General features: G+C 37.9%; 1 protein-coding gene across 4 annotated transcripts in view; it reads left to right on the top strand.

The window, feature by feature from the left end:
- lrfn1 (leucine rich repeat and fibronectin type III domain containing 1) overlaps positions 1-18967 on the top strand; it is a 121383-nt gene that overhangs the window by 73045 nt on the left and 29371 nt on the right. The gene's annotated exons all lie outside the window — the stretch shown is intronic.

The raw sequence follows: 18967 nt of genomic DNA, 5'->3' as shown, positions 1-18967 counted from the left end.
GATCTGGCATCTCTGGAGACAGACGTAGTGGGACGTCCCAGACTGCAGGAAGATGAGTTACCAGATTAAGAATACGCTGAAATACGCTGATTCAAACATCTACAACAGACTTTTTTTTTTCTTTTTTCTTTTCTGTAAACAGCTCGGAAGGCAAATGCAGCTGCATCAATTACAACTGCATGTCAGTGGTTTTGATAGATCAAATAAAATAAATCTAATGCATATGAAAATGTGGAGTACAAACATGACAGGGCGAGACAAAGCATAACAGAAATTCATAACAGACATCATGTTCCCTTTTGTTTGAAATAAGCCTTCCCTGATTGTGTAGCAGAAGAAGAGGAGCTATAAATTATTCAGGTGCTCCCCGATGGCTGCCCATTTACAGCCGCTCACTTGCATCTGGTTGGACGTGTTCCTCTGCTGTATTCCTCAGTGATCTGCCTGTTTTAAAATGGCAGCAAAAATACATGTGACCTCTGAGTAGGACTCTGTCTTCACTCTTAATGCTTAATTTATTCATTACCCTCCCTCCGCCTGTGTTGCGTATGTGCCGCAAATCCCTTAATCGTAAATACTGTAGAATATCAAAATAAACTTGAAGGGGAAGGAACGCGGAGGATTATTATAGCTATATGTAAATAACAAGGTGAAATATGGCTCTTTCATCACCACGGTGTAGGCACAACAAGGAAAGGGTGAGAGAGGAATAACAGAATGCAGTGGTCATAGATAATAACACCATTTGCTGTATTGTAGCCCATGAAGGACATCTCTCTCCAGACAGCACAGCATGTCGTTTTTCTTCACTGCTGTTCCTTCATTCATGCTGATTTGAGGTTGGCTGTAGTGACTGCCAGGAAAAGGGAAGATGGTTGAATGCCCTCTCTGTGGAGTATTTTTTCGGGTTTTAACACTCTTGTCTCCACGTCTATACTATTCGAGGGCTAGGTCAATTTTTTGCGGATATATTGTTCATGACATTGGAAAATTGCATACAACAATGAATTATTGCAGATGTCAGGCTGTCTCTGCAGAGCGTGACATTCCCTGCAGATTTTCAGGCAGTATGTTTTGGATTTAAAACTTCTACAAAGCTTGAAAATGTAAAGTGCAGTTAATTAAATGCAAGAAGTCGCTTCTCTTCATTTAAATTTGACCAGTTTTATCAGCATTGCAACATTACAGCAATACAGTAAGGGAGAGACTCAAGAATAATATCTCTAATGAAACAAAAACTATATCTCCCTCCTCCCCATAAGTATAATGTGTTGCAGTATAAGCCGTTTAGTCATTCACATATTCTGCACTTGACAGTTACAGCCTCTAAGTGTATATATCGTTCAAACGCAGACTGCAGGCTGGGGAATAGTTTTTTAATGTTGGTTGTCAATTTAATCGGTCTCTGAGTGCATGCAGTCATCAGGGGACTTGCAGACACAAATTGAGGTGAAGTCCGCTCTCTTTTAACAGAGACATTGCCTAAATAAATGGATCAATAACTCCTCTAATCACTTTCGCACTTTGATCTGACTGCCTAAATTCTTTCTCCTGAATCCAAAATGAGAACCTCTTTTTGGCTGGATCGTTCACAGACCAGCCCTATAACCTAGGTTGTGAGTGAGTGAGTGGGTGAGTGATGAAGCTTCACCATTGGTCAGCTGGCTGAGTGTTGGAGTTTCCCCATTGGCCGTTGCTCTTTCAAAATGAATCAGCACGAGATGATGGAAGCGGAGAACAGCAGCGTGACGTAGAGTGACAGTATTTCCTGAGCTCCAGTGTTAAATTCAGTGAAGTCGGTTAAACTCCTGTTTAAACAGATGTATACCAGCTTCTCTACCGTCTCCTCCTCTACTGTCCAGTGTGATCGACTCTCTGGCTAGCAGCGCCATCAGCAGCTGGCAGGAGAGACGCTCCGGAGTGTGTTTGGATTTTGTAACTGAATTAATACCAGGACGCAAGCTTCTTACTTCTCTGACGTTTTCACATCACAAACCATGAACAACAGTATTAAAACAGTATTAAAACAAGTCTGGCAGGTAAAACATGACTAATCTAGCTGTTATATCAGTTTAGCATGGGGCGGCTGCTCTGCAGGTGCGTTTGATTTGACTGTAACTGCGGTAACCGGGCGGAGATAAGCCTCCTGAATTTGCACCCAAAATGCTGTCAAAACTTTCATTTACAATTTCCATCGCAGTCTCCATGATCATCGACCTGGAAAGAGGCAGAAAAAAGGCGCATAGAGGCATGAGAGAGAGCGCACAGTTAAAGCAACCGATATAACCATCACTCTAACAAAACACTCAGAATGAAAAATGAGAGACATCTGCAGAGTGAAACAGATGAAAGAGCAAAGGGAGTTAACAGATAATTAGAATAGTTATAATTAGAATTAAAATAAGTTCTCTTTCAAATCAAATATCCCAAGATATAAGTGGAAATTATTGTTCTTGCTTTTTTTTTTTTTTTTTTTGACTCAAACGCTACTGAGCCATATCATGTTATATGCTACTTCAGTACACTTTACCAGCAAATATTACTGGGACCACGACAGAAAATAGCAGATGAACATTTAATGTCCAGGAATTCACATTATAGATGCCACTGACAATCCCTGTAACAAACTAGCCACAATTTCACACATTGACCATACACAGTCCAGCCATATACTAGGTTTTGACCTAATCTTGTTAAAAAAAACAAAAACAAAAACAAAAAAAAACACGTCTATGTGTGAAGATAGCAATAGAGTGCATGTCTATTCATCTGTGTAATGAGCATGATTTATTAAGAGTACTTAATATATATATCATTTATATGTCATGTGATGACAAGCTGAGAAAACCAGTTAAAAGTTAAAAGTGCTAATGTGGGGCTTTCACACAGTGTCTCATTTATGTTTGTATACCCTAAAACATTTTTTTGTGTTTACTATAAGTATATTTAGCAATTTACAGTGTATGCATGTACTTTCAATGAAAAAGGAACAAAAATGAGTCAGGATAAGTGACTACATATAAATAGACTGTATTATAGTATTATTTCTTACATTTTTGCTGTATATGTGTGGGAGCGTGTTTATTAATAGTGAAACAATGTTTTCACAACCTTGAACTGTTCCTATAATACTAATTTTAGTCATTATCACAAAAGATTTGTACATTTTATAGGCACCTGTGTCATTTTTCTTATAATTATTTGGGTTCCTGGTAGGTTTATACTTTGTTACATTGATAAAATGATAAGTTACGCTTACAGCTGAGTTTGTGCTGAAAAAAGTATACCATACAAGTGGAGTCAAGACAGTTTATTATGTGCTAAACAGAGAAAAATGAATGCATAAAAAATCAAATTCAAAATGAACTTTGACTTCAGAGAGTTAAAACACATGTTTAAATTATAACTGACATAATTGACGTTTCAATTACATCGACTGTTAATATTGATAGACATCCTCTTTCCTAACTAAATATATGTCAACAAAACTTGTCACCATGTTATGATTGGAGTTTCTTTGTCATATCATTGATCATTAGTCATGCCACGTTACCCATATTCAGATGTGCATGTCATCGTGAAGCAGGCTGCTCACAGAAAACAACCAGGTTTCAGCATCAGGGTGGCATTCACTGATTTAATTCCCAGTCTGTGCTTGTTCCCCAGTGTCCTCTCCTTTTGGCAAATAAATTGGAGTGAGCTGACCTTTCATCAGATATGCACAGCAAACTTGAGTGTTTAAGCTTCAAGAACCAGACTTGTTAACTTCAATTAATCAAGTGAATACCATTACAGCAGGTGATGTGCACAAGATGGTTCACCATATTATGCACATATTTTACTCATCATCACTCCGAGGTATTACTGTCTGACTTTTTCCCAGTGGACGTGGCTAATCGCTGGCCTCTGTCTCACAGTCACACACGGCTCTGTGGTGCTCAAATTCGGCTTCTCTGCTATGCTGGGATTTTAAAGCAGCTTTCCGAAGGGACAGGTATGTAAAAGGTTTGAAGGAAACTTGTAATAGAATTCAGTCTCTGGAGGAGAAATATACAAGCAGATGTTTGAATACCAAGTCATGGCAATGTCATTCAAAGGACAGAGCAATTTCTGAATACCTTATGCAGTTTTGGTGAGAAACTACTGTATTCTAACCTGTACTATAGCTGACATAATACGTTGATTAATCAATTAGTCAATCAATCAGCAACAATTTTGATGATAAATTATTAAGATTCTTTGCAGGATTTCTTGGTCATGCATGAATATCTTTTGGTTTTGGACTGTTGGTCAAACAAAATGAGCTGTTTGAATATTTCAGCTGGGGCTTCACAAACTTGTGATTGTCATTTTTCACCTTTTTCTGACATTTTACAGACCAATAGATCAACAGATGAATTGAGACCATAATCTTCAGATTAATTGATCATAAAAACCATTATTAGTTGCATCACTAATCTGTACAACAGCAATGTGATACAAATTGTATTAGAAGAAACAGCATGTCAGTTAATCATACCACTAGGATGATAATAGAACAACCCAGCTGACTGAACATTGGTATCGGACTATATTGCTAAAACCCTTTATTATGTTCAGTGCCAATGTTTTAAAACCGATTTTTTTCTACAGAATCTGTGCATGGCAGGTTAGAGAAAGATCAAGTCATGCCAAACAAACTATCATTAAGATAAGGTTATGGTTATGCAACTGAAACACTTGGTTAAGTCTAAGAAAAACATCAAACATAAATTGCAGGTCAGTGATGGACAACAACTCCAGTCTCCCTTATGAGAGTTGGGAGCATGAAATGTTCATCCACCACCCCGACCTCCACACTCTTACTTTCCACTTCTTTACATTAAGGGCACATTACGTCCAATTTACATACTTTGGCACTGGATGTAAATCATGACTTGCAGAATCGTCTAATATGAACATAATGAATATCATTGTTTTAGATAACAAGCTAAACCACAATCTTAATACAGCATCAATAATATTATCCAATAATAAATATAATCATTACACATGGACAAACACATCAATAAAGAAAGAAAAAATAATAAGGAACGATTTTAAATAAGGTTCAAAAAGAAGGTCAGGAAGACATTGAGGGAAATTATGTGCAGTGTGTCTGAAAATACAGTATTTTCTTCAATGCTAATTATCATGCAGGCCTAAACTCTTCACATACAAAGATAAAGAGCCTTGGGGGGAATAGTAAAAAATAGTATCAGTTACAAAAATAAGGAAGCTGTGGTATAAAATCACCAAATTAGGGGTAATATGATCCTGGCTTCTAGTTGGCCTGACTGCAGATATCCAGCTGGTGTGAGTCATGGTGATGAAAATAAGATGGAATAAAAACTTGGATGGAAAAAAAAATCTTTCTGAAGGTTGGAAAAGTATATACTTTATCACTACTTTTACTGGAGGAAGCAAGACAGAACAGTTCTTACATCTTGATCTTAGAAAAAGTGGAAAAACCACCTGATTTTGTTGCACAGACCTAACAGAATTCCTTAAAAGGCTACAGAGGTTTTTTTTTTTTTTAATCAGGTTAATAGAATTGAGTGGGTGGAATTCAGCAATCCTAGATTCATTATCATTAAGTCACAGAAAGTTTGGAGATGTATCACTTTATATCTGCAAGCCAATCATTAAGGTGAATCTGCTGGTATAATTTGACAGAGGGTTCAGCCCTAATAATTTCATTACAGACTAGATATGAACATCTTTTTATTGCAAACCTTTTTAAACACGTTATCAATGGATTTTAAAGGCTGTAACTAGTGGGTGTTCGCTGGGGAAATAGATATCCTGTTTGCAAATGATGTGACCGAGTTGGATCAGCCAACATTATTACCATGCAGAGATAAGTGTGCCTGAGAGTTGGATTTTAATACGGTGAAATTCATTGTGGCTTAAAAAATAGAAGACATAGTCAGGGGTTGGAGGCGATTCGCTCTCATTTCATTTGTAGTTTCATAGATTATTATTCAAGTATCAGATGTTATTGAACATTTGGAATTGGCTTTCATTGTGTATTGACAGAACATTTCTTCTAAATAATCAAATTACTGTGAGAACTTTGTTGAAGACATTTTTTAAATATCGATTAAAGGCTTTTAATGGCCCAGTAATCAAAAGACGGGACTAAATTCGATCCATGGGAAACATCAAACATGAAATACAGCGGACAAGATGATGCACTACCTCCAGCAACAGAAAATGATCTATCAGCAAGTTATGGCATGAACCGTTTGAAGGGGAGTAACTGTGACATAAACCCTTTTTCGAGGCTTTCAAGCAGGATGACCTGGTCTGCTGTGTCAACTGCCTCACTGAGATCAAAAAGGATTCAACAGAGCAATCACAAGCACAAACAGCAACAAGGGAAGCCCAGGGAAAACCGTCTGTGTGCCATGAAACGTCTAAAAAGCTCAATTTAAACTTCTCAGCATATTATTATTCATACAAGGTACCAGCTTGGGGAGACTGCTTTTTCCAAATCCTCTGAGAATTATACAGTTTGTATAAAATATCTAAAAACCGTTGTACTGTAGTCAATGGCGCACTGCACATCTTAAAGTTTGGTACTTGGTAGAAAACTAGATTTAGTCCAGGTTATTAAATACTGACTGACTGCCGCACACCAAGATGGAGAAGAGCTCTAAAGTGACATACATTTAAGAAAGACATATTTTCTCATTGCATCAAATCTCTGAAAGCCTGGCAGAGAGCGATTGACTTTTTCCTACTCTAAGCTCTGAATATTATTCATGGAAATGCAGAGCATATTTAGAGAGACCAAGTTTAACATTTTATAGAGTCCCAGTATCTCACTAGAGGTAACTTGTTCCACCCCACACAACTCCATATCCATTATAGATGGCTAGCTCAGTCATGCCAGCAGTACACATATGTTTACAACTGTCAAATAGACCAAGAGGAGTCACTGAGTGTCCTGAAAAAACAGCCATTCATCTGAGCTGGATGTATCCCGAAGACCTTGTTGTAACATTATCTCCCAAGTATATCAATAATACATACAGTGATAAATGTGCCTAAGTGAATAGAATCAAAAACAGGGAAACCAATGTAGCTCCAGGAATATGCAGTATGTTAAAGGGGATGGTGGAAATTCACATTCAGTTCATGCATTTCCGAATATGCACACTTCCTGTAGAATATTGTAGTTTGAGTTTGAGGCATGTTGAATGTTCAGCTTTAGTACTGTATTAACAGAACATTCATTCTTACCATAATTACTTTATCACAGTTTATATAAGAAAAACCTTGGATTTGCAAATGCTTAAAGCTACTTATATTTATATGAATATCCATTTCCTGATTGACCCAGAGAATGAATTAGAATTTTTTAGCCATGAGATTGCTCCAGAGATAGCAATGTTGTTGTGTTGGTCGGTTAGTCCACCACTTTGGTCCAGATTAAAATATCTCAACATCTATTGGATGAGTTTCCATGAAATTTAGTGCAGATGATACCCAGAGGATGAATCCTAATGACGTTGATAATCCGCTGACTTTCTGTAGTGCCACCAGCAGGTCACAGTTTTTATTCATCATGTGAAAAATCTCAAGATCTACTCAGTGAATTGGCCCAAAACTTTTTTTACAGCCATTTATGGTTTCCAGACGATATACTCTATGGACTTTGGTGATTATCAGACTTTTTCTGTGGGACAACAAGGTTCACATTTGTGGTTTTGAATAAAATATCTCAACAACTGTTGGATGGATTAGCATGAAATTTGCTGCAGACATTCATGTTCCTCACAGGATGAATCGTAATATCTTCGGTGATTGACTGACTTTTCATCTAGCTAATACTTTGCTTTGTGATGAAATACCTGTAAAAAGGATCATCCCCATCAACCTCAGTTGTACTTTGTGTTTTGTGCTAATTATCAAATATCAGCCTGCTAAAACGCTAAACTAAGATTGTGAACATGTCAACATTGTCATTGTGGGTGCTGATGTTAGCATTTAGGTCAAAGCACTGTTGTGCAGCCTCACAGAACTGCTTGCATGGCTGTAGAATCTTAGTCTTGTTTAAAAATCCTTCAGCCTGCTATTTTCCTCAGGAGAAATACTGGTGATGCATGGGGTGAAACAGAATTTAAAATGACCGTGAAGTACATGAGAGTTGTCCCCCAGTTAAACTTGGTAAGGCGCAAATGTTCCCTTTGATTATGTAGTTCAAGACCATGCAGGGCACTGAGGTGTTATGGGTATTTCACTTTCAAGTATATGGCTTCAAATGTGATTAAAAGTTGATGTTTTGAGCCTGGTGGTGCTCAGTAACTATTTGTTTTAAGGAGCTGTGGGGTTTTTCACTTCTAAGACACACTGTGAGACTTTGTAGATCATCCTAACAAGTTTATATCTGAAGTTTTGTGTCAAATATTGAATGACTTGTATTGAACAAGAGAGAAAAATCTAGATTTCATTTACCTAGAAATATCCTTGAGAAACAAACCACTTTGAGCTGAATGTGCACACATTTAACGGTTTATAGGAAGTATTGCAGCTCATTCTAACCCCCTACAGCAGTGGTTCTCAAACTTTTTCTGTCATGTCCCCCTTTGGAGGAAGAAAAATTTTCATGTCCCCTGCCCCAACAAAATGGTGACAAAATGGGCTCAAGTCTTATCACTGCATTAATGGCTCCAATGAGCCTGTTGTGCCCTGCACATCTTTTCAAACCAGGGTTGCAGGCTTGATACTGCCACTCTCAGGTCATGCTCAATGTTTAGCTTAGATCTGCACATGTTTTTAGTGAGGCAACAGCAGAAAAGCCCATCTCACAGAGACAGGATGAAGTGAAGGGAAGCAGAGTGCCCACAGCCCTCTGCCCTATGAATGGATGCTCCCTCTCTGCACCAAGCCAGAATTCACTCAGTGTCTGTGCTATAAACCTCTGCCTCAGGGTGGAGTCAGATGTCATCCCGATGAACTGGTTCTCCTCGGCAGAGCTGAAATCAGCAGGTGCTGCTGCACTGAATGGATCTCTCACCCAGTTAATACTAAGCACTGTTGTTTGGGTAGTATTTTTTAAGGATCTTCTAAGGGAAGAGATGTGCTCCTTAAGACATGGAATCACTGTGGTGGCTCCATAATCACTGGTTTCAGCAAATTCACTCAGATTCTCAAAGGAATCAGTGTTTCCTTGATCAAGTTGCCTGCTTCACATCTCAAGCTTTCGAGTGAATGCTTTGATCTTGTCTGCCAGGTGAGAAAGGTGCTTGTCTCTGCCTTGAAGTTTAAGATTTAATTCCTTCAGCTTTCCAAATATATCACTATCCATCAGAAATAGTTCATCGCTTAACTTGCTTGCAACTTTATGTATATGTTCCTCCTCCAAACCACCCGCATTTCCTCTCTGAGCTCAAAGACTCGCGACAACACTTTACCTCGCGAGAGCCACCTAGTCTTGCTGTGAAACAACACAGCTGAATGTTCAGCTCCCAGAACAGCCACACTTTCAGGGGTCTTGTTTCGATGAAACTGACCATGCTAACATTGGTCAAAACCTTGTTTAGTTCAGGGCTAATCTGCCTCGATGCTAGAGCTTCTCTGTGTATGACACAGTGCGTCCATTGCATATTTGGTGAGACTTTCTTGATTAGTGCCTGCATTCCCTTCCTTTTCCCTGCCATGGTCTGTGCAACATCCATGCAAACACCCACACAGTTCTCCCATTTCAGCCCATGTTCTGTCAGGTAACAGTCAAGAAGCAAAAACAGCTCATCAGCTGTCACTCTACCTGAGATGTACTTGAAAAACAACAAATCCTCACACAGTGACTCTGACATGACAAAATAAACATAAGCAATAAACAAGCAGTAGTTATTGCTGTCAGTAGCCTTCTCCACTTGTAAGGCAAAACGTTTGTCTTTCAGTTTTTCAATGAATTCTTGTTCAAGGTCATTTGAAATGTCGCATGTAAGTCTTGCAGCTGTGTCCTTGGACAGAGGGACAGCCTTCAATTTTGCAGCACTTGTCTCATCAAGCATAGTTGACACCACATCTAAAGCTGCAGGGAGTATGAGCTCCTCTGCTATCCTGTGTGGTTTCTTGCACTGGGAAATTCTGTATGTGACTTTGTATGATGCAATCAGTGCTTTTTTGATCACTGATACAGCTTTTACAAAGCAATTATTGTCGTGACTGGGATGTAATGTCTCTAAGTGTCTTCTTAATTTATTGGGTCTCATACTGTCAGCTGCCAGAGTTTTCAGACATAAATACACACTGGACCTTCCTCATCTCCCACCACATTCCTGTGAACCCAAGAGCAAGACAGGCTTTGTCATATTTTCTTTACTCGGTTTTTGATTGATTACCGTCAGCTAAGCACTTGATCTTGTTTGTCTTGGAAGCATCGCCTATTTTTCTTTTCGTCCCCGTCAAATATCTCTCTATTCTATAAAGCTACAGACTCTCTGTCTGAATGAAAACCATTGCTAATGTGAAAGCACGGTTTGTTATTGTTCCGCCGTGAAAAAGATTCCGACTTCAAAACATTAGTTCCGCACTACATTTTCCCCCCGGCCATTCCTCTGTGGGGTGCACCACACAGTTTGAGAAATGCTGCCCTACAGTATGTAGTGAGATCCAAATCTGAGGTATGAACTGACAGAGGTGAGAGTGAGAGTGAGATACCTCACTGACAAAGAAACATAGTGCCTGTCTGGCACAAAAAGGGGAACAGGGTAACATAGATTATATTTTCCTAAAATAAAGACATAATATTAGCATTAGCTGTAGATATTTTCTCAGTTTAATCCACAATATTGCTTTGCATTGTTTTATTTAATAAGATTAAGCTTTGCTAGCATCCCTGTGAGGCTGTACTTTGCACTGCAGTGCTTTGAGCTAAATGCTAATGTCAGCATGCTCACAACAATGTTAACATGCTGATATTTAGAAGCTATAGTGTTTATCTTGTTCACTAGCTTAGTTTAGCATGCTAACATTTGCTAATTAGCACTAAACACAAAGTACACCAGAGGCGGTTGCACTTTATTTTATGATATACTAATAAGACATAGTAAGCCGTACTTTGAATCAAATTAGACAAAAACTAGATCTAATATGTTCTTTATTAGACAGTAAACAAACACAGTTATGCCCTAGACACCATACACCTAAATTATGCTGTAATTAGAAACTGCATATAATGTCCATGTATTAGACCCAAAATATACTGTATTGACCCGAATATAAAACGACCCTGATTAAAAGATGACCCCCACTTTTTCAAGACTCATTTTTGGAAAAAGATTTACACCTTGGATTAAATTGCTCTTATTTGCTTTTTACTTGCAAAACTATTGCACTTAAAGTATCATAACGAGTGTAGTTGTCAAGTATTTCACCTGGTTCACTGTCTCTGCCCCGCTCCATGGAGCACACACACACACAGAGCACACAGCCCCACCCGTGGTGAAGCAGAGGAGAGGAGGGACTCAGTGCAACCATAAATGACAGTCCAACGCAATAGAGACTATATTTATTTATGTTATTTACCTAATTTATGTGCACTCTTTTCATTTCAGCACAGTGTGAGACTCTCTATTGTGTTTTGCTGTCAGTTATGGTCGCACTGAGTCTATCTCCTCTCCTTTGTTTCACCGCGGGCGGGGCTGCCCCTCCACACACGGAGCTCAGCGGAGCAGAGGAGAGATAGTGGAGTAGAGTTGATGACAACACTTGTTACATTACTGTTACTCAGTTGTTGGTTAACTTGGCCTACTTTTGAATCACTTTGTCCCAGATGATCACTGTGTCTCTCCATCTTTCAGGCCCCCTGGCACTATGGGCTAGTTGTGAGAGAAGGAGGCTTGCTTCAGTCAGGAGGGGGGCGCTCGTTTTATAGATTTTTGGCACCATTTCTTGTGAATGTATATCGACATTTAAAAGTCTAGACCCCAAATATAAGACAACCCTACTTTTTTCAGATGTATTCGGACCAATACGGTGTTATACTTAGACACTATTATACTTAACTATACTCTAATTAGAAGCCAAATAGGAGATCCTAATACACTATTAGACACAATTTTACAAGATCATAGTCTAATTAGAAATCAAATACAATGCCATATCAGTTCCAAAATATGCTACAGTTACTCTAGCAGGTTAGATATGTGATTTCCCCAGGGGTTCACCCACCTATTAATAGTTCTGGGGGGGGTAACAGCAAGCAGGAAGTAGGTAGAGGGGAGTTTACACACCCAAATATAAACCTAATAAATATCTTACATAAATAAATACATTCAAACAGTACAACTGAACTCCCCTCTACCCACTTCCCGCTAGGGTTAGATATGTGATTTCACTTTAGTTTATGGTACAGTTCTGTTGTAATGTGTCGCAAATTATCCTCTAAGAAAGTCTAATAAGGGTCTAATAGTGGGAAATAAAGATGCAATGTCCTGGCAGCTTCCATAGCCTAATGTTACTGGGGTTGGATTGTGACATGGCATTAATTGATCTGATGTCTTAACTGGTGTGGGAGTAGAGCGTCAAGGAAGTGTGTATTAGTCTATGTATTACTACCTACAAACTCTATGGAACATCCAGGCTATGAGGGAAATGTGAAGTAGCGACCAGATGTGACCCTATGTGGTTTGATTTTAGTTTACAGTACAGTTTTCTTCTAATGAGCAATAAATGACCCTGTAAGAAAGTGAAACTATGCTTAATGAAGGCCAAATAAAGGTATTGTCCTCTGAGCTCTCAGTGTTTTATCTGACTATTATAAAGGCTATGCCTGATGTAATATGGCATTAAATTTGTCTAATTAAATCCTGATTTGTCTAATTAGGTTATCATAGGCCCATGTTGGTAGTATTAAATGTGGTGTCTAATGTCAGCATAGTTTGGTAGTAATGGTAGAATCTAACTGTAGCATATTTTTTTTATCTGATATGGCATTGTATTTGATTTCTGATTAGACTATGATCTTATTAAATGGTGTCTAATAATGTATTAGGATCTCCTATTTGGTTTCTAATCATAGCATAATTTAGGTGTATGGTGTCTAATTAAGGTTTAACTGTGTTTGTTTACTGTCTAATAAAGAACATATTATTTCTTGATACAAAGTATGGCTTATTATGATGTTACTATAGGTGAAAAGTTAAGGGATAATCAAACTGAGTACACTAATCCTAAAAGGGAACACATTGTCTCTGCAACATTGAATGACAATCCATCTGATGGTTGAGACATTTCAAAAAAACTCAAAACTACAAATGTCAACCTCATGGTAATACTAGAGGAAAAGTCAGATGATCACCAAAGTAATTGGGATTCATCCTCTGGGAAGACTTCTTGGAAAGCCATGTAGTGTGCAAATATGTGTGAGGGGACCAAATGGATGGACTGACATTGCGATGCCGCTAGCATGGATAAAAATAGAATTTGTATTGAATAACACACATAAAGTTATGTCTCATGCTATGAGCTCCTATATGAATCCTTCAGACAAAAAAGGCCGCCCTCAGTATATACTGTCGGTAAATCAAGGCCAAGGCATTCTCTTTAGCTTGGGGAAATGGGTAACAAACAAGACAGAAACAAAGGCAGGCAGGAAGATCATAACTAATGATAATTAGGTCAGTATGAAACGATTCATCACTATATGACTACTGCAAATGCTGCCAAATGACAAAAAAAAGGGGAAAATGAAATGGTTTGGAGAAGCACAACTCAACCTGTGCACTGAATGTGATTGGGCCTAAACAGTATTCTTATGGTGGTGCTTAGAGTATTTACCAGCCTGGAGAGAATTTGGATTTTTTCTTGAAGGTTAGGAAATAAAGAACACTTGTTTTTTAACCTGTTTTGTTGGTGACTGCTGCAGCAACACCTCCACAACCTGTCAAAGTGACAGCTCTGGCAGGGCACGGGCACAACTCTGACATTATTTGCAGATAGTAAATAAGGAAAAATATCTGGCTAGCCAGTATGATTCATAGTTAGTCCCAGCTCTTGTTTACAGACAAGTTGTCACATTCATTTAGCAAATTACACTCGTGCTTTGGGCTCAGTAAAATGGTTTTGCCCTCCCACTTTATTGGGGGAGAGGGGACTGTAAAAATAATAAAAGCTTTTTTCTCTCCTCAGTCTTCAAATCTGTTGACTCAGAGTCCCTCAGAATCATTTATCTCTGCGAGGGGATTATGCAGCAAAGGTGCCAATACTATATTGCAGACTTTTTTTCAAGAATTCAATTAATTGTGCAAAATTTCAACCAGCTAAAGGCAGCTCTATTACTCTCTTATAACCCTGCTTAGAGGCTTGTATGTAACAGGGTATGCTAATACTTGTCGTACTAAGCCCTTGTAATCTTCATGCTTGAATTTGTGAACAGGGGACCATGTCTTTACCATATACTGTAAATACTGATGGCATAATAAAACTTGCTTGAATTCCCCAGAGTTTTTAAATGATCCCAAAGAGTATAATGCAGCAAATGTGATGCTGCAGTATATATGTACAAATGCACTAAATGTGAACAAAATGAACAGTTTAGGATTAAGGTAAGATTCATAGTTATGCCCCCTCCCTTTTAATTCATTTCCCTGTCGACTGCAGACCATATGCTTACGTATCAGTGAACCATGAAATCACTTGGTTTTCATGAAGCTGATTTGCATTCTCAGGTTAAAGCGCAATGAGGAAAGGGGGAGGTAGTTGTAAAACCTTCATTTGGTATATAAGACCTGTCTTTTCTTATTATGGCTGCATAAAATGATCAAAGTGTCACTATTATTGAAACAACGCTGCATGCTAATAGCATGAGACGTGCAGATAGCAATGCCACCACTGTTGTTAAAACGATCTAAATTGTTCGATCTAAATTTGTATCATCCTTCATCATGAGCTGTTTTGTATTCTTGCTGTTAATGAAGTTAGAATAATAGTGAAGTAAAAAAAAACATAGAAATCTTGAGATTAATTATTGTTTTCATTCTTAATAAGAGCTGCTTGAGCAGTAGGAGTCCTTTATATCCTTCATATTAATCTCTTGTCCCTATGTCTGCTCACATGTACAGTACATTTAGACTCTTGTTATTCTACTGTTCAGCTGCTTAAGTTGTCATAATGTTTTCTCGTGTTGATGTGACATAAACATGTCATATCCTCTACAATTTCCATAAACTGCACCACGCAGTCTGGTGACGGTGCCAAACCCTGTACACAGTGTGTTCTTAAGATTTATAGACCCGCCTGTGGAAGGATTACGCACATAATTGGTGGAACCACATTGCAAAACCATCCTCCAGGAATTAGGGAAATGTGAAATCTAATCCTAGTGAGCAATTTGTTCTTTTTCTTTGGATCTTAAACACACGAGACACTGATTCATCATCAACACAGGGAGGGTGATGATATGAATGTTACCTATGATATATGTGGAGTAAAAAATGTCACAACCCCTGACAAGCTTTCAACTACATCAGCAGGTGGAGCTAACTGTAGGCCAGCAAGAATGAAAAGCCCTAAAGGTGTTGTGGATGAAATTAGAACAGTTAGTGAGTTTGCAGATCCATCTCCATGACAACTGAGCAAACACAATTTGCTGATGAAAACTGATATGGTGGAAAGTTCTAGTAAAAGATGTAAATTGGGATTTTGACAGACTACTATTTCTAAGGTCAAAAAGGAACATACTTTCTTAACTAACGAGTAAAATGAAGATTTAATAATAGTAATGTTAATAAATGTTCTCTTAAAGGAGCAAAAAATAAATACTTATTATTGCACTTACTCTTGATGCTGCCTTTTATGTTTTAGTATAAAAATGTAAACACGCTCAAAGGTAAGCAGCTTTATTATTTATATCGGCTTACTGCAATCTTAAGATTTAATGATTCATCACTTGCCAGTTGCTTTGGATTAATACCATATCAGGATGTTTGATGTTTAGTAAGCTTTGACTTACTCTGAGGTTTTACAAGATTTTGGCTGATCATATCTCTAAAACATGTCCAATCCTTCCCCATAGTATTCTAATGTAGTTGGAGCCAAAAATGATCTCAAAGACATTTCACAGGGTAGCATTTTCATTTCCCAACAAAATAATGAGATCTCTTTACTGTATGTGGCCTATATATCACTGTTTTATGTCTCATGTGGCTGTAGTTTTCATCTTGGGTGGTTACTTCTTTTAGTTAAACTCAGAGCTGAAAAGGTTAGTCAATTATTGGATTAGTTGATGGACAGAAAATGCATCTGTAATTAATTGTTTAAATACTTTGTCAAGCAAAAACTACAAAACATTTCATGGCTGCAGCTTCTTAAATGTGAGCATTTGCTACTTTACCCTGTCTGGTAACACTTTATCACTCCCATCCATTTAGCATTCATGAGCAGTGTATAAACACTTAATGAACAGTTTATAACACACTGTACTATAGTAGCATTTATAAATGTGCTGGTCAGCAACTATAACTCATCCTGTGAAGCATCCATAACTGGGAAATGAATGATTGATATTCTGCTATGAATATGAAATATTCATAAAGTCTTACCAACATCCTTGTATATTGATTTTTTTTTCTTTTTCAGATTTTGACTGTCCAAGTCAAGTGAATTTTTATTCATATAGCCCAATATCATAAATTTACCTCAGGGGTTTTACAATCTGTACAGCAATACAACCTCCTCTAAGACCCATTTTCAAATTGTTTACTTTGTCTACTGTTGGTCAGGCAAAGTATGCAATGTGAAGACATGGCTGCAACGTGACTCTGTTTTCTGATTTTATCAATCAAAAGATTCATAGAATAATTGAGACTATAATTGGCAAATAAAACAATAATGAAAATAATCCTTAGTTGCAACCCTGGTTGCATTAAGGAAGGATTCCAGTCACAATGCAAACACACCACTTCCACAGTTTTCAGGATCTGATTGTAATGTTAGTAAAATCTAATTGCTTGTTCAGACCTGTAACTTAACCCATGCTGGTGTGATTGGATGAAATTGCCTTCAGCTGATGCATTACACAGGACCTCTACATGTGATCCAGTGGCCTTTGTCTGATAGAGTCTAACCATAATACAACCAGGTTTAATTATCACTGAGAATGGGGTTTTTTTGTGGTCCCAACCTGCTCCATCAGTTCTAGGCCTGCTCCTGGTAACCTTGTCCTCCAGCAGGATTCATGAGTATTGATTAGCTGGGTTTCACACACACACACACACACACACACACACACACACACACAAACACGCACGCACACACCATTTATCTTTTCTTGACCTTTAATGCCAAAGGTTTGTAGAAGCTAATAAAAAGCTAATTATTCAATCAAACTGCTCCTACAAGCAATTCTCCTTCAAACTGTTTTGTCTCATTTCAAGTAAAGAGCTCAGTTCAGTGGGATAGAAGCGTTCATTAGAGTCTGATGGTGTTTTAGATTAGCGGAAACGGCTCAGACAAAAACAGCTGCTTGTCCTTAATAATCACCTCACTTTTGTGGTTTTGTCCCCAGTTGAGTCTGAAAATACTGAAACTAATGAATGAACTGTATATATATGTAAATATATGTGATGTGCTTAAATACATTAGACATATCTTCAATATGTTCACAGTTTCGGGTCATGCAACTCTATTAGTTAGATGTAATTAGGATCTGACTGTGGCAACACAGCTGTTAAAATCCATGAATACATCCAGTATTATGATTGATACATTGCCATATAGTTTATATGATCCTGTGTGTATATCAAGTCATTAATCAAAGTGCTGGCATGAAGAGTAAATTACTATAAAGCCAGGGGAAAAGAGGAATGGTCTGATGGCATGCAGTTTCATGGTTCTGCTGAGAATGAGTTTCACCTCATAGTTATGACAGCTATCAGGCTACTCTACACCTCGTAACAGCATCACTGTTTCCTGAGTGAGTAGCTCTGTGTGTCCACTGCTGAGTCATGATGACATTGAGAATGTCCTTTAATAAGTGTGTTACAGCTGCGGCTGCTTTATTGCTTGTCTTCATCTCAGGCTCTGTGATCACTGCAGTTAGCGAAAGGAGGTACTTGCTGAAAAATTAAATTCTAACCAAAACCTTTATTCCTGTCAGGCAAATTGAAAATAATTAAAGTCTGTAATTAATACACAAAAACCTCCTCACGTCGTTATGGTGGAATTAATTTCACGTACTGATGTGGCCTATTAAAGGCTGTGGGTCCTTGCTTACCTGGCGGTAAACTCAGGAATTGCCATTGCTGTGTCGATTTCTGGAAAATGGAGCACGAAGAAAGCTGCCTATCTCCAATATAAATGCATTCACTCGAATCTATAATTGATTGAAGCTCCGAGGCATGTTTTTGTCTCCCTTGATGGCCAGGATCTGATGTAATGAGATGCACAAAGGTTTTTGCAGAGCTTTCTTTTGCAGAGCTGATATCTAAGAAGGAAAAAATCCCCCCTCTCCTTAGGCCAGTAATAAGATAATTCTGACATTGTCTTCTAAATATGTAATTTCTTATTTCTTATAATCTTGTGTTCTTGGTTAAAAAAGGAGGATAAAAAGACAATTCTATTATATACCGATCTTTAAATAAATCAATGCAGCTCTTATCCGCTTTTCCTGATACTTGCTCTTGGCAAAGTTTTCCTAGAAAATCTCCAATAGAATCATAATTTAGAAGAAAGCTTGCTTCAGATATATCTTTTTTACATTCTAATATAATAATACCACGCTGCTTTTTTATTTTTCTAATTGTTATACACGGACAGATAATCCTTCCAGTGTTGGTACATCTGTGACTATTTCCAATCAAGTTTTATTTCTAAGCCCATGAAATACATATCATGCTCGTGTTGCTCATCTTTTAAGACAGTATGTTGATCATTAAGGTGAGTTTTAAGGTTATGGTTGTTTTCTCATGAAAGAGCTTGAAAAATAAATGTCAAT

Source organism: Thunnus maccoyii, chromosome 6, assembly GCF_910596095.1.
Source record: "Thunnus maccoyii chromosome 6, fThuMac1.1, whole genome shotgun sequence".
Taxonomy (NCBI): Eukaryota; Metazoa; Chordata; class Actinopteri; order Scombriformes; family Scombridae; genus Thunnus; species Thunnus maccoyii.
The sequence above is the reverse complement of the archived record's forward strand: the minus strand, read 5'-3'. Positions and strand labels throughout refer to the sequence as shown.